This window comes from Nicotiana sylvestris, chromosome 2 (assembly GCF_000393655.2).
Source record: "Nicotiana sylvestris chromosome 2, ASM39365v2, whole genome shotgun sequence".
NCBI lineage: Eukaryota > Viridiplantae > Streptophyta > Magnoliopsida > Solanales > Solanaceae > Nicotiana > Nicotiana sylvestris.
The window spans coordinates 207,768,146-207,784,399 of NC_091058.1; the positions used below are offsets into that span (position 1 = coordinate 207,768,146).

Consider the following 16,254-nt stretch of genomic DNA (forward strand, 5'->3'; position numbering starts at 1 on the left):
GGTCGTATTTGCAAAGGTGGTTTGTTTTGTTTTGCAAAAATAATAATCTTCCTTTTGGGTCAAAATAAATCATGGGTTTTTAACCGATCACTTTAAATAAATGTACAGGATGAGCAATATTGAAAATGTACTTTTCAAAGTTGTAGAAGAAATCCTGATAGGACTCCATATGTGGTGGAATGACCTGGGGGAGGTAAGCAGAGGTGCTGCGATAAAGGCTTTAGGCGGGCTCCGGTCTCTTGAACATTAAACCAAGGGTGGACATAATTGATGCTTTGATACTATTTTGGGACCCGGCACACAATGTGTTACATTTCTTTGATTTTGAGTTAGCCCCTACACTTGAGGAGATAGCAGGCTATGCTGGTCTTAACGGGAATCTTAGGAGCCGCTACCTAGTGGCACAAAGAGCTGTAACCCCTTACAAGTTTTGGACCTTGTGAGTATTAGCCAAGAAGTCAAAGATGGAAATTTGGCTAAGGGATTCTGCACTTTCTACTTCCTATATCGCCGTTATGGGGACCCCCACAGTTTTGAGGCTACGGATACCGGTTTAAGTCATCAAGGGAATAAAGGAAAATGGGAAACACGACAGGGATTAGCCTTTGTAGTGGCATTCTTAGGAACTCTAATCTGCCCAAGGAGTGATGGACATATAGAGTTGGGGCTCGCAGGAGTGGATGACTTTATGAACAAAAAGGCTAATGGCACTATTATAACAATGATTCTAGCAGACATTTACCGAGCTTTAACTATTTGTTGAGATGGGGGAAAGTTTTTTGAGGGTTGCAACTTGCTTTTACAAATCTGTATGGAAGTACATCTTTGCCATTGTCCGGGGTACATGAACTATGGTCTGACTGGTCTTAACTGCATTGAAGAACATGAAAACCGTGTAGATGGTCATGAGTTCTAGAAGGTACAGAGGCATGGTTCGCACATTTGAGTTCTTTGACTGCAAGCAAAATTGAGTGGACATTCGACTGGCTCCCGGTCACTAAAGTTATCTATATGTCAGATGGAGTGTGCTTTCTTTTATTAATGGGTCTTCGGAGTATTCAGCCGTTTGCTCCACACAAGGTTCTACGCCAGCTAGGCAGGTACCAAACTGTCCCTCTTGATGAAGATTTGAGTCAACAAGTCATTGAATTATGTCCAAAAGCCGCATTCCCGGAAGAAAAGGTCCGCCAGATTTGGCATCAATGTAGGTTTCTGGAGCCACAGACTCGAGTACGGGATTTGTCCAAAGGTGAGGTAGAGCTTAGCTACACATCCTGATATGGTAAAAGGGTTCGAGTCCATCAAGAGCCAGAATGGCCCGCCAAAAGGCCGCACGTATAACAGTTCACTAATGGGGCACAAGAATAATGGAATTGGATAGCTAAGGAGAAAAACTATAGGACTATGATAAGCAAATTGGAAGGGAAAATTAGAGACATTTAATTTGATAGTGGTTTGCAAGCCGCTGCTGATGAAGGAGAGAAGAAAAAGTTGGCCCGAGAAAACGAAGACCTTCGTGCCCAAATTCAGAGGATGAAGATATGGCACGCAGGCCTGCGGCGAGACCGACTGATGTCCTGCGGCCCCCCGGTGTAGTATTGGAGGCACTTATGTATTCCTGAGATTATTTTCGAGCCTGTATTTCAGTTTATTTTAGAGTTTGTTAGCCTACTTTGAGTCTGCTTTGGTTTTTCAATCCTTAAGTATGTATGTCAGATCGTTGTAATAGAGGAAAATCATAAGTTTTTATTTAATGAAAAATTGAAAACCCAAAAATATTTCTTTCTTTTATTTCGCATTTATCTCCTGAACTACGTAATGATCTGATTCACGCAGCATCATAATATAGAGGCAATCCCCATCGGATCTGGTCATAGCTATAGATAACAAGAAAAATAGAGAAAATAATGCAAAAAAAGAGGGCACAAGAAAAGAGAGAAAATATTGAAAAAGCGCAAAGAAAAGAAAAGATTCAAGATCTATGAGATAATAAAAGTTGGGATGAGACACGCAACCGTTGAAAAACATGTAGAAAAACATTTAACTGTCTAGGTGCATTGCATTCCCCAACATGTGACTCCCTATGTGTTAAATGTCTCAAACTAACGGGTTTGTTGTGTATGCTGATGAGTAGGTTCTGTTTTTAGGTGGTTGGTTTTGTGGTAACCTAGCTTCACACCTTTACTTTGCAAGATCTAAAGGAAGTGTCGAAATGACGTCAGAGAGTCAACTACCAATAATTACCCCCTCAGAGGATAGCCCGGTATTAGTTATCAAGATCTCAGAGTCAGCAACTGCTGAAGAAAATTAGATATTGCGCCTCCGCATGTTGGAGATGTGGGACGCTTGCTCTAATGGTAGAGAACCACCCAGTGCAATCCCTGGATTTCCTAAACTGATTTCTAGAACGAGTGGAACCTCCAACATCCCTATAACTTACCCGGCAACCCCATTCGGGTACCACACTTTGTCAACCCATTTCACCGGAACGCCTTCTGAGGTTCACCCCCAGGCACTATTTTCAGGAATTTCTTCTAACATATTCACCGCACCACCAACCTCTGCTACGGCATAGCCAACAGTGCCCAGGCTAGGTCTCGAGCTGTCAGCCTTTACTTTCCAAATACCACCATTTCAACTAGACACGGCTCATGTCACCCCAAACTCCTACCCTCAGCACCCTCGGTATGAATCTACCATGGAACAAGAGAGAATTGTGAAGAACCTTGAGCAATAAGAGATCACTCGAAAAATTAAAAGCATCAAACAAAGTCTTAATAACATGCAAGGCTTGAGTGGCCAGAAGAGTGTCTCCTACGCTGACTTATGCATGTTTCCTCATGTTCATCTGCCTATCGGTTTCAAGACTTCCATATTTGAAAATTATGATGGACATGGAGATCCCATAGCCCACCTGAAAAGGTATTGCAATCATATAAGAGGAGCAGGCAGAAAAGAAGAACTCTTGATGGCTTACTTTCGGGAGAGTTTAGCCGGAATTTCATCCGAATGGTATATGGACCAAGGCATCTCCCACTAGCACATATGGGACGACTTTGCCCGGGACATTGTTAGAAAGATCCAATACAATGTGGAAATAGCTCCAGATAGAAACTCTTTGTCCAATTTCAAAAAAAATCTTCAGAAGGCTTCTGAGAGTATGCTATCAAGTGGCACAAACAAGTTGTCAAGGTAAAACCCCCAATGAATGAGACCAAGATGGTCAGTGTCTTATTGCAAGCCCAAGAGGCTGATTATTCCCAGAACATGATGTCCACTATGGGCAAGCCATTTGCAGAAGCCATAAGATTGGGGAAATGGTGGAAAATGGTTTGAAAACGGGTCGCATCCTGAGCCAGTCAGCTATAAGAGCCACTTCTCAAGCAATCCAGAGCGGGTTGGGGGGTGCAGCAAACCGGAAAAAGAAAGAAGAAGTAGCAATGATGGCCTCAAGTATGAGAAACCCCCATCAACCCCGAGGTTACTTTGGTTCTTCTTCCATCACCCCGCGACAGTACTACCCTCACCAAGATGAGGCATATGCCATGACTCCTCAGCCTTATACGGTAATGAATGCCCATCCATATGCTCGGGTGCAATAAAATTATAACCAGAACCGAGCTCCACCTCCAAGAAACAACCCTCCTCACCAAGCCATGTATAATCCACATCCTCCATAGAATAATTATCCATATAATACTTGTCCCCGTGAGCCACTAGAAAAACTAACTTCACACCCATCAGTGAATCATATTCCATCCTCTTCCCAAAGTTGGTCCAAATGGGCCTGTTACAGCCCGTACCTCCAAACAGGCAAAACCTAGAGTCATCGTCCTACCGACATGGTACCAGATGTGCTTATCACTCAAGAGCGGAAGGACACAACACTGAAGATTATTGGACCCTTAAGAGGGCGGTCAAAAATCTAATAGAACAAAAGTGGATAGTGTTGAGGGATGAGAAAGCTCCCAATGTAACTAATAACTCTTTGCCGGCTCACAACAATGGGCCAGTCATTGGGATAATCTGTAAGGACAAAGAGTTCGACTCAGCTTTGAAAGCTATCATTGATATTGTTGACGTAGAAAAGAAACCCAAAGCGGCAGCAAAGCAAGCTAAGGATGAAAAGAAAAGCAACTCCAATCCTCAAAGCACAGAAAAGGTTGTGAAAACCAAGACAGGGGCAGCACCTCCTAAAGATGTCGTTCTCTATGTTCCCATGGCCCCCAGAAAAGAACAGTTCATCTTGAGTCCCCCCAAAAGGTTTGAGCAAAACAAGGTTACACTGAAGGTACCAATGATGTACGTACCAAAGTGGGCTTATGTGGCACGGGGGTCAATAATTTTATCTGGGCTGACTAAGCTTGTGGTTATTAGCCGTGCACCACACAATCCTATGAAAGACCCCACTGCCATCCCATGGAACTACAATAAAGCAGTGGTGACGTACAAAGGAAAGGAAATCATGGGGGAGGTGAATGAAATGAACCCGTCTGGGAAGTACATCAACTTAGAAGAATTGAACAAGACCAAACAGAAGCGTTTCTGCTTAAAAAGCCAGTTAATGCTGAAGAGGCAAAGGAATTCTTCCGAAAGATGAAAACCTCAGACTACGTCATAATTGATCAACTCAGAAATTCCCCCTCTCAGGTCTCACTTTTGTCCCTGTCGATAAGCTCGAATGAGCATCAGAAATTGTTGTTAAAGACGCTTCTGGTCGAGACCACGGTTGAGAAATTGGAAAGAATGGCAGAACAATTTTTTGAAGTTAACCAGATCTCATTCAGCCGACAACAAAGCTCTTCATTTGACCGTTAAATGTGAAGGATACTACGTGAAAAGAATTATGTTGGATAGCAGATATAGGGTTTACATCTACCTTCTCTCGACCTTACAAAGAATGGAAATTGGGACTGAAAGGATTAGACCTAACAATGTTTGCGTACATGCTTTTGACGGCATCAAAAGGGATACCATAGGGGAGATTGATTTGATCCTAACCATCGGCCCTCTGGATTTAGAAGTAACATTTCAGGTTTTGGACATGGACACCTCCTACAATTTTCTCCTAGAAAGGCCTTGGATCCATGTTGTAGGAGCCGTACCCTCTACTCTCCACCAAATTGTTAAGTTTGGACATTAAGACCAAGAAATCGTGGTCCACAGAGAAGATGAACAATCAATCTGCAGGGACCCATCAGTCACATGTCTAGAGGCTAGGGAAGGTAGTGAGCACATAGTCTACCAAGCTTTTGAGATTGTAGTCGCGGACCAGTGTGAGGAAGGAACCCTATGTCCTCAACCCTACTTATCAAACGCATCAATCATGGTTGCCAATGAAATGATAAAACATGGGTACAAGCCTGGGAAAATGCTCGGGGTATCTTTACAAGGCATTACAAAACCCATCACTTTGACTGCTAGTGAGGAATTCTTTTATGTAGGCTTCCTAGCTATAGAAGCCTACGTAAAATGGGATAATGAACGTAAGAACAATGGGTGGGTGGGTCCTGCCCCTGCCGGTCCTGTATCTCGCCAGAATGTTTGCTAAGCCAAGGTACATAGAAGAAGAAGAAGAAGAAAAGGCCTTCATGGCTGAAGAAATTGGGGACATCTGTGAGGCAATAAGGCAAATGTTGTATGAGGTTCACATGGTCCAACCGAGTGAAGGCTCAAGAACTGTTGAGGTTCAATATATGGGGCCAAATGCAAAACTTCAAAATTGGAAGGCTACTCCGTTTCCAGTTAGGCGGGAATCCCGGTAGTTCAGTCTTGCCATCTTTTTTGCATTCCGAGTTATTTCAGGGTGTAACTCGAATGTTTTTAGTTTATTGTCTTTTAAATTTCGATGTAAACCATCCTATATTCAAATTCAATGAAATTAAATCAATATTTTATCGTCTATGAATCTTTTTCTTTATACTTTCTGATTCTTTGTTAGTTTTCTTATCTCTCTTTCCAGTTTTAATAATGTGGACTTAAATAACATGACATGCTTGCGGACTTCATGCCCAGATCTTAATACGTTGTCTAACTGTAATATAATGAATCAAAAACCATAATATGATGAAGATGAGGCTTTTAGGGAAATAAACCGAGAACTGGATCAATTTGAGAATAAGCCTAAGCCAAACTTAAATGAAACTGGGCCAGTTAATTTGGGTAGTCCGGAAGAGGTCCAGGAAACCATGATAAGCATTCACGCTGATGAAAGAACTAGAGATGCATTGATTCAACTTTTGTTCGAATTCAAAGACGTGTTTGCCTGGTCCTATAATGATATGTCAGGACTGGGTGTTGACTTAGTGGTGCACAAATTGCTAACTTATCCCGGTTATCCACCCGTCCAACAAAAGCAGAGAAAGTTTAAAACGGATATTAGTGATAAGATCAAAGAAGAAGTCACCAAACAGTTGAAAGCCGGTGTGATCCGAGTGGTCCGATACACCACATGGTTGGCTAATGTGGTCCCAATGGTGAAGAAAGATGGGAAAACCCGAGTGTGTGTTGATTATCAATATTTGAACAAAGCAAGCCCCAAGGACAGCTTCCCATTACCAAGCATCCACAATCTTGTTGACAACTGTGCCAAACATAAGATACAGTCTTTCATGGATTGTTATGCTGGGTATCACCAGGTTCTAATGGATGAAGAAGACGTAGAAAAGACAACTTTCACCACACCCTGGGGTACTTACTATTACAGGGTCATGCCGTTTGGTTTGAAGAACTCCGGGGCAACTTATATGGATGTGTTCTTGGGCAACATGATTTGACCTGGAAGAAAGAACAAGCCATATACTATTTGAGCAAGTTCACTAGTTATGAAGCCAAGTACATTTTGTTGGAAAGAACTTGTTGCACCCTAACTTTGGTCACTCAAATGCTCAGGCATTACTTGTTGGCTTATACCACCTATCTCATCACCAGGCTAGATCCTTTGAAATACATATTCCAAAAGCCAATGCCCATCGGGAGGTATGCAAAATGGCAAATCTTGCTCACCGAGTTTGACATAGTCTATGTCACCCCACGGCAATGAAAGCTCAAGCTTTGGCAGATCACCTAGCTGAGAATCCTGTTGATGATAAATATCAACCCTTGATTACTTACTTTCTGGAGGAGGAGGTAAATTCAGTTGAGGTAATTCAGAAAGACACCAATGCTTGGAAAATGTTCTTTGACGGAGCTGTGAATGCAAAAATTGTCGGGATTGGGGCCATTTTGATTTCGCAAACTGTTCAGCACTATCCGGCTATAGCCCGGCTTTGATTTTTCTGTACGAAAAATTTTGCCTAGTATGAAGCCTGCATTATGGGCATGATCATGGAAGTCGATCAGGATGTGGAAGAATTGTTAATCATTGGAGATTTTGACTTGATTATCCGCAAGATCAAGGTGAATGGGAAACCCGAGATATCAAGCTTATCCCATACAGAAAACATGTAGAAGATCTTAGCAAACGATTCAAGTCTGTCGAGTTCAGGTATATTCTTCGGTTCCATAGTGAGTTAGATGATGCACTAGCTACTCTGGCCTCAATGTTGCCATATCCGGGCAATGTCCATATTGACCCGTTAGAAATCCAAATCCGAGAAAGACATGGCTATTGCAATACAGTTGAAAGAGAACCGGACGTCCAACCATGGTATCATAATATCAAAAGATTCTTGAAAACAAAAGAATATCCCGAGCAAGCCAGTGGAAACCAAAAGACAACCATTAGAAGGCTCGCCAGTAGTTTTTTCTTGAGCTGAGAGGTCTTGTACAAAAGAACTCCAGATTTGAACCGTTTGAGATGCGTGGATGCCCAAGAGGCTAGAAATATCATGAATGATATGCATGCAGGAGTATGTGGACCCCATATGAATGGATACATCCTTGCAAAGAAAATCCTTTGGGCGGGTTATTACTGGATGACCATGGAAAAAGATTGCTTTAGTTTTGTCCGAAAGTGTCATTAGTGTCAGGCACACGGTGACTTGATTCATGCACCGCCTTTAGAATTTCATCCTATGTCGGCACCATGGTCGTTCGTTGCTTGGGGTATGGATATCATTGGGCCAATCGAGCCAAAAGCTTCAAATGGGCATAAATTCATCTTAGTTACTATTGATTATTTCATGAAGTGGGTTGAAGCAATCATTTTTAAAGTCGTCACCAAGAAAGCGGTGGTGGACTTTGTTCATTCCAGCATTATCTATCACTTTGGTATTCATACGAATATCACCACCGAAAATGCTGCAAATTTGAATAGCCATTTGATGAGGGAGGTATGCGAACAATTTAAGATCACTCATCGGAATTCTGCCCCTTATCGGCCGAAAGACAATGGTGTTTTTAAGGAGGCAAACAAAAACATCAAGAAGATCCTTAGGAAAATGATTCAAAGTTCCAGACAATGTCATGAAAAGTTGCCTTTTGCATTATTGGGATACTGCACAACTGTGTGCACATCAGTTGGAACAATACCCTATATATTGGTTTATGGAACTGAAGCCATAATACCAGCAGAAGTTGAAATTCCCTCTTTTTGAATCATCGTTAAAGCTGAGATTGAGGACAATGAATGGGTCAAGACCTGTCTAGAACAGTTAACCTTGATTGATGAAAAGCAGATGGCCGTTGTTTGCCACGAGCAGTTGTATCAACAAATAATGGCCTGTGCCTACAACAAGAAAGTGTGGCCCAAAACCTTTGAAGTGGGCAACTCATCTTGAGACGTATTCTCCCGCATCATAAGCAAGCAAAAGGAAAATTTGCTCAAAATTGGAAAGGTCACATTATAAGGAAACTGTTGCCGAAATTGGCATTGTACTTGGGAGACGTTGAAGGAAATGACCCCGAAACAGCTGTCAATGCGGATGCGGTCAAAATGTATTACATTTAACCCTTCTCCGGTGCTAATATTCTCCGATTGGGATGACAAAGGCTATTATTCTCGCTATCCAAACACTGTCAACCCATTGCAAACCCTTTGAGCCAGTTACCTTCTTTGATTACCCTCTTTGGAACCTAAAAATGTTGAAAAAAAAGCAAAAACAAAGTCACCTGAACTACATTCGACTTGATTCTGAAAGGATACGTAGGCAGCCTCTCTCTGGGGTTCAGACACGCCAAAAAGAAAATCCACATTTCCCCAAAGTAAAAACTAGGGCAGAAGTAATATTAGTTCGGCAATAGTTTTGTCTGGAAGGTTCCAAAGTTGTAATTCAATCCAAATTCTTTTCGCTCCAAGTCCTGTTCAAGTACTTTCGATCAATTGGCAAAGATGTTCAAAATTGGAGGATATGGTTACGTGGATCTGATACAATCAAATGAGAGAAATAAAATGAGAGAGTTTTATTGGTGAAAACCCACACGTGCACCATAGGGCGATGGTAAGCAAAGAAATTTAAAATGCGAGAGTGTTGTTAGTGAAAACTCGCAAAGAGCACTATAAGACGACGGTGAGAAGAGAAATAAGAGAGGTCAGTTGGTGAAAACCCGCAAAGGGCGCCACTGATCAAAAAAGGATCCCTTACAACCATCGGTACTAACAGAGTCCTGGAAAGGTTTCTCGGTTTTGAGGTATGGGTTATGATGGGTTTATGAGAGTTTGATGATATGCATAGACCGGGTATCCAATCCAAGAAACATGTCATGTCTATTGAAGTTTGCATGCACTCCAGATAAGTCCTTCTTTCCTTTTCCCTAAAAAGGACACTTCTCGTTTAAATTCATTATCATGTCCGTTGTTTACTTTTCTTTGAATCCCTTTCAGTCTAAGTTTCCTCCGAAACTAATACAAAAAAAAAAAGATGGCAAGATTGGTCTTACAAGGTTTTGTTTGACAAAAGCTAATTTTTCAAGAAAGCACCCAGCCTCAGCAGGTGCATCAAGTCGAGATCGACTGACCATGATGACGATGCTCCAGAGTCAAAAACTCTTGAAAAGAAAGGAAATCAAAGTCAAGTGCCCATAAAGGCAAAATAAAATGGAAAAGGCCAAGCCCCACACAAGTTAATCATTATGTGGAATTTGGGAAAAGTCAAGATCCCCGGTTTTAGAAATGAAACCAATTTCCAGAGAGCTAACGAGCAATGGAGATTTTCATTGAAAGAGCTGGGCCGAGATCAAGTGGTTGAAATAATCAAGGCCACAAAACCAAACACCGTTTCAAATTAACAAATTGTTCTTTGTTTGAAAAACAGAAAATAGATGCAATGCACAAGAAACCTTGCAAAAAGCAGGTGCTACCAAAAATAAACTGCGCAAGATCTAAAAAAACAGCTTTGCAGCAACAACTCCAAACAGGGAAGTCTCCTCAAAAATTCTTTCCCGATTTTACTCATTCTATGAAATTAAAAAAATAAAAGAGAAAAAATAATGATGAAAATGAAAAACAAAAAGAGAAAAAGAAGAAGAAAAATTCAAAATCATGGTAGTATAGGGTCTCCAATCCCTAGCTGCGTCTTTTCCAACATAGGGTCTCACTCCCTAGTTGATGCCGACATAACCCGATGACTTTTCCAACATAGGGTCTCACTCCCTAGTTGATGTCGGCACAACCCGATGACTTTTCTAACATAGGGTCTCACACTCTAGTTGATGCCGGCATAACCCGATGACTTTTCCAACATAGGGTCTCACTCCCTAGTTGATGCCGGCATAACCCGATGACTTTTCCAACATAGGGTCCCATTTTCTAGTTGATGCCGGCATAACCCAATGATTTTTCCAACATAGGGTCCCACTCCCTATTTGATACCGGCATAACCCGATGACTTTTTTGACATAAGGTCTCACTCCCTAGTTGATGCCGGCATAACCCGATGACTTTTCCGACATAGGGTCTCACTCCCTAGTTGATGCCGGCATAACCCGATGACTTTTTCAACATATGGTCCCACTCCCTACTTGTTGCCGGCATAACCCGATAACTTTTCCAACATAGGGTCTCACTCCCTAGTTGATGTCGACATAACCCGATAACGTTTCCAACATAGGGTCCCTCTACATAGTTGCTTCTGGCATAACCCAATGACTTTTCCAACATAGAGTCCCACTCCCTAGTTGATGTCAGCATAACCTGATGACTTTTCCAACATAGGGTCTCACTCCCTAGTTGATCCCAGAATAACCCGATGACTTTCCAACATAGGGTCCCACTCCCTAGTTGATGTCGGCATAACCCGATGACCTTTCCAACATAGAGTCTCACTCCCTAGTTGACGCCGGCATAACCCGATGACTTTTCCAACATAAGGTCCCACTCCATAGTTGATGCCGGTATAACCCGATGACTTTTCAAACATAGGGTCCCACTCCTTAGTTGATGCCAGCATAACCTAGTAATATTTCCGTCCTAGGGTGTCAAACCCCTAGCAGAAAAATTTCATTCGTTTGTTTGTTTGTGTCTGAGCAGGTTATACCTCGAGACGCGGGGTTCGAGCCGACTAAAAGAAGAAGTCTCAATCCAAAATAAAAAGAAAAGAAGTGAACTCTAAGTGTATAAGCGGAGAAAATATGCGGACTATTTAAGATATGATTGAAGTCACAAGCTTTGCATGTCCTGCCTTGATCCGAAAAGCTGAAGAAAAATGAACCAGCAGTTGCAGCTAACGAGCATCAAGATTCAGATCTGAGTCTGCAGGAAGAACCAGCTAAGACTCAAGATCAAGTTTCAGAAGGTTTATAGATAGGAATCTTGTAACTCGTAGCTGATAGGCTTAGTTAGCTTAGCTTTTTCATTTTTTATTTTGGTGTAATTAGGAGCTCAGCAAGCAGAAACAACAGCAACAACAGTGAAATCACAGTTTCTCGATAGTCCCTGCTACCAAATCTTCCAGAACTACACTGACCTGATTCCTTTATAGCCAAGGATATGTAGGCAACCTCCAAAGCAAGGTTCGGTCAGACTTTTTCCGGAAAAAAAAAACGCTTCGCAGGGAGTATTCAGACGGGCAAAAATTGCTCATAATTGCTCATTTTATCTTTGCCCGAAAACTCTTCGTGTTTTCAAGCAAAGAGGGGCAGCTGTGAGCATGTAATTTTTGTCCTATTAAAAATACTCCTATAAAATTAAAGAACTAGATATTTTCGAATTTATCTTCAATTTTATAGGATTTTTGTAGATTTTATTATTTGTTTGTATTTCTTGTGCACATTTAATTCTGTTAAAATCATGAAAAATTCCCCAAAAAATTTCAAAAATATCATGCATTGCATATTAAGTTTCATGTTCATATTTTATGGTTAATTGGTTAATTAATTGCTTTATTAAAATGAAAATCACAAAAAGAAATATTGTTCATTTCTACATTTTTTAGTTTTTAATTTTAGATTTGTAATTCCCTCTTTATTAATTTAGGATTAATTAATTGGTAAATAGTACAAATAGATGATTAGTTTAATTTTATAATTTAGATTAATTTTGGATTAAAATTAGAATTTAATTAATTTAGTTAGGAGTTTCAAATTAAAGAAAAAGAAAGAGAAAAGAAAGAGGACAAAAGAAAGGGCTGGAAATTAATTGGGCCACCCAAAATTGAAATTAGTGGCCCAGTTGCCATTTAAAATCCGTTCAAACCTCAAGCCCAGACCTTTCCTATACCCGGTCCAAACCCCCACTAACCTAAACGACCCAATTTTATCCCAAAACCATCTTAGTCGTTGATCATTATAGATCCAACGGCTGGGAACTAACCACTTATCTCCTTATTACTATTCGAATGAGACCAGTCCTACCAAATCCCCCCCCCCCACTTCCGTCTCTGAGCTCTTTCAAACAAACCCTAGCCGCCCTTCAATCCTCGCCGTCTCCATTGTGATTCGCCGACCGAAAATCACCCCACGCCAACGGACCACCTCCAAACCGCCTCAAATTCACACCACATGATTCTGAGCCTCTCCCAAACACTAATCCATCACTAGTTTCCCCCAAATGATCACCCAAATCCTTAAATTTCAAATCCGAAAATTATACATAAAACGTTAGCTCACTCAAACAACCCCAAATTCACACCAGATGACCCTCAACCTTCCCTCACTACTATCCTACCACCGATTCCCCAAACAATCCCCTTTAATTTCCACAAATCTTAGATCATAGAAAAACCAGAAACTCTAACTTCCCTTTTTTGATTTTTTTTCGGGTTTTTCTAGACTCGGATTAGTTCAAAGAACGATTGACTAGCATATTTTGGAGTTATTTCAAAGGAGTTCGATTTGCCAGAACCTTCTTGGTATATTTTTCTAACCTTTTGTTTGTTTCTTTATTTTTTTCTATTGCCGTCATTTTGTATAACTTGATTTAGGTCGTAAATAAATTAGTTTATTGTTAGGCTATAATTAAAATTATCTAAAGCATGATTAACTATTAGAAAAGATCAGTTTAGTTGTTAGTTTGTTTGATTCAATCATTTGTAAATTAACTAGGTTAATTTCTAGGGTTTCTTTGCATCTTCATTCTAGTTCTTGTTTGTTTACTGTTTTGATGAGTTAGTTATTTAGATTTAGTTTTGTTTGAGGTTAATTAGATGAACCTTTTAATTCACCGTTTAGTTTAGATTTTTGGATTAAACCCTAGATGCCCTTAAGCTTAAAACTAATTTCAGAATTGAAAGGTAGCACCCCAGAGCTTTAAGGTGGTACAATTGAAGCAAGGTTAGGAACTTCAATGATAGAATCATCTAGTTGGTTTTAGAAGGTACTAAAGGAATTTTTAAAATCAAGTTAGGATCATAATTTAGGATATAATTGAAATAATCAGTACTTGAAGGGGTAAAATTGGAATTTATAATGAGTAAAAATTAGATGGTTCTAGCATTGTACAGCTGTCCCCATTTTCAGCTTGAAAAATATTGTAATTGGGCTGATAAAGGACAGGCAGTTGTCCAAATATGTTGTACTATATGCTTTTTTGATGATGTTTTGGCATACCATATAAAAGGAATAGTTTCTCCCTCATTCTGGAAAGATTCATGAGCCTATTTCACCTAAAATATTTCTCTCAGTATACAAAAGAGAGAAAGAAAGTTCCCTGCATTTTCTTACTCTAAAAAATCAGCTTTGTTAAGGTTTTCCCCATTGGTTCACCCCCAATGCCTTTTACTCTGTTTCTGAGAGCTCATGTCAGTTGTTGATTTTTGGGTTTCACTGGTTGATTTTATGTTGTGTTGTTTGTTTCCGACTGTTGTCTCCTCTTTAGCTTCAGCCAGGATTTCACTCTTTTGTTTCCCTTTGGTTCTTGCTATTATAGGTATGTAGTCTTTTTCATCTAGGATCATTCATGATCTATAAATAAAATATGCTATTTTTTCCAATGACTACTATGTCGGTTGTTTCTATGCTGTTGAGATTTTTCTTCCACTCTCCATACTTTATTCAAAAAAAATTCAGTTCTTTCTACTGTTCACATTTACTTTAGCTTATTGTAATTTTAATAATGAAATCTGAGTTTGGTTCATGCTCTTTTAGTGTTTGATTCATACATATAATATGTTAGTGGTTGAATCTGTTTGAAACTGCTTCTCCATCATAGATTACTGGTGATAATATTTTGAATGTTGCTTGAGTTTGTTTATTCTGAACCATGGTCTATTTACTCTTAAAATGAAATTCATGCTTTACTGTGTTGTTATAATTAATATGTCCGTATTGTATGTTTGTGGATACAGCCAAGTTAATTTGCAAGGATAGACTAGTGGCTATATCATTGTAAATTAAATAGGGGCTTTGAGCAAGAAGTATTACACCATTAGAGGTGGCTTCTGTCCTGGAGATTCGAACAAAAAAGGGAAAGCATAGAGTTGGATTTGTGCTAATGGAGTAGTGTAATTTTTGTTATGGCTACCCAAGTGTATGATGTAAATTTATTTTTGCCTTTCTGTCAATTTGGACTGTTAATTGATTTTTGGTCTGTAATTATTCAAAAGCTAATACCACCGGATCTATTTAAGAGGCCCAGGTCCTTGGTGTAAATTTTGAACTTGGATATATTTCATCCATGATAGAATGAATTAATTAGGAAAAGGGGAACGTGCATACCTTGTGTTGTATTTTGTAGTTTACAATCACTAATGTACTCGCCTGGGTTTAAAGTGATAGATTCCTCTTGCTTAAAATGTTACTGATTCATTATGTGATGATAAATTTGAAGCTTCAATGATTAGTTGATTTAATAGTTTTGGTGTTATAAGAATATAATTTTAGCAGTATGAATCAAGTGTTGATTGTGTTGAATCTGACTCTTTCAGTTAAAATTATTAATTTCAGAATTTTCACGAACCAACAAGCTTCTTTAGACGTTAATCATAAGCTTGGGATTTCAAGCATTGCTTTAGATATTATGTCCACACTTTATCCACAACAGTTTTCCATAATCCATGACCTTGAAATAATCTCAAAATTAGAAAGAAATAATTATGAACATCGTAGTTTGTTTTAGACGCAATTAATTTTAAATCATTCTGATTATAGGTACGGTTCTCGTGTCATAGTCATGATACCTAATCAAAATTCGGGTGTGCATTTTATGTGACCTGATCATTACAACTTCGAATAACAATAATAAAATAAACATATCGCAAATCGCGGGTGCATTTCATGTAGCGTAGTTTGCAATGTGTTCCAAAACGGCAAGTGTACGACAATCGTAACTTGTTCAAGAAATAATTCCATAAATCCTAAAAAAGCATTTAAATAAATAAAAGCAGTTATAAAAGTTAAAAATGCACAATAGGTTTAAAACATGTTTAAATTAGATAATTAGGCCAATTATCAATAGTTAAGCGACTGTGCTCGAACCATGAAACCTGGGAATACCTAACACCTTCTCCTGGGTTAATAGAATTTCTTACCTAGTTTTCTGGTTTTGCAGACTTTTAAATGAAGTTAATTTCCTCGATTTGGGATTTAAAATAAACCGGTGACTTGGGACACCATAAACTATTCCAAGTTGCGACTCTGAATCAATAAATAATCCCATCTCGTTTAATGTCGCTTTAATTGGGAAAACTCCCCTATACCCTTTCGGGTAGAAAAAGGAGGTGTGACAGTCGGTTGGTTGGTTTGAGCCGGAAGAGGCTCGGTTGTTGGGTACGAATCTATTACAGGATGCCTTGGATAAGGTTAAGATCATTCAGGATATGCATCATACAGCTCAGTCCAGGCAGAAGAGTTATGCCGACCGCAAGGTTCGTGATTTGGCATTAATGATTATAGAGCGAGTATTGCTTCGGATGTCACCCATGAAGGGCGTGATGAGATTTG

At 39.7% G+C, this 16,254-nt stretch overlaps 1 long non-coding RNA gene across 1 annotated transcript; it reads left to right on the top strand.

Moving 5' to 3' along the window:
* Window positions 1-13,917: 13,917 nt before the first annotated feature.
* On the top strand, window positions 13,918-14,949 carry LOC104246238 (uncharacterized). Its single transcript, XR_715915.2, has 2 exons — window positions 13,918-14,242; window positions 14,661-14,949. It is a non-coding gene; the product is annotated as an uncharacterized lncRNA (long non-coding RNA).
* Window positions 14,950-16,254: the final 1,305 nt, after the last annotated feature.